Source organism: Magnolia sinica, chromosome 18 (assembly GCF_029962835.1).
Source record: "Magnolia sinica isolate HGM2019 chromosome 18, MsV1, whole genome shotgun sequence".
Classification (NCBI taxonomy): Eukaryota; Viridiplantae; Streptophyta; class Magnoliopsida; order Magnoliales; family Magnoliaceae; genus Magnolia; species Magnolia sinica.
In genome coordinates this window covers 30,808,119-30,808,389 of record NC_080590.1, presented here as the reverse complement: position 1 = coordinate 30,808,389, position 271 = coordinate 30,808,119, and positions in this window count along the sequence as shown.

Genomic DNA, 271 nt, shown 5'->3' with positions numbered 1-271 from the left:
TTATATGCTCTCGAGATGTATGGATGGGACTCTGTTGGCGTATCCAAGTAGTCGTCTTTCGCTGTCATGGAGGAGAGTGGCAGGAGAAAAGAAGGTCCCTTACGTGAGGGGGCGGTACACGTGCCTGGGATACAGAGGGACGGCATGCGTGTCAGAGATCCGGGCCAGTCATCAGAAAGGGTAGACTGTGAAAAATGGATGGACCAGAAATAACGTTGATCCGATTATTAAGAAGGCCAAGCTTGTATGAGAAAAATGTGCGGCCAAAAAA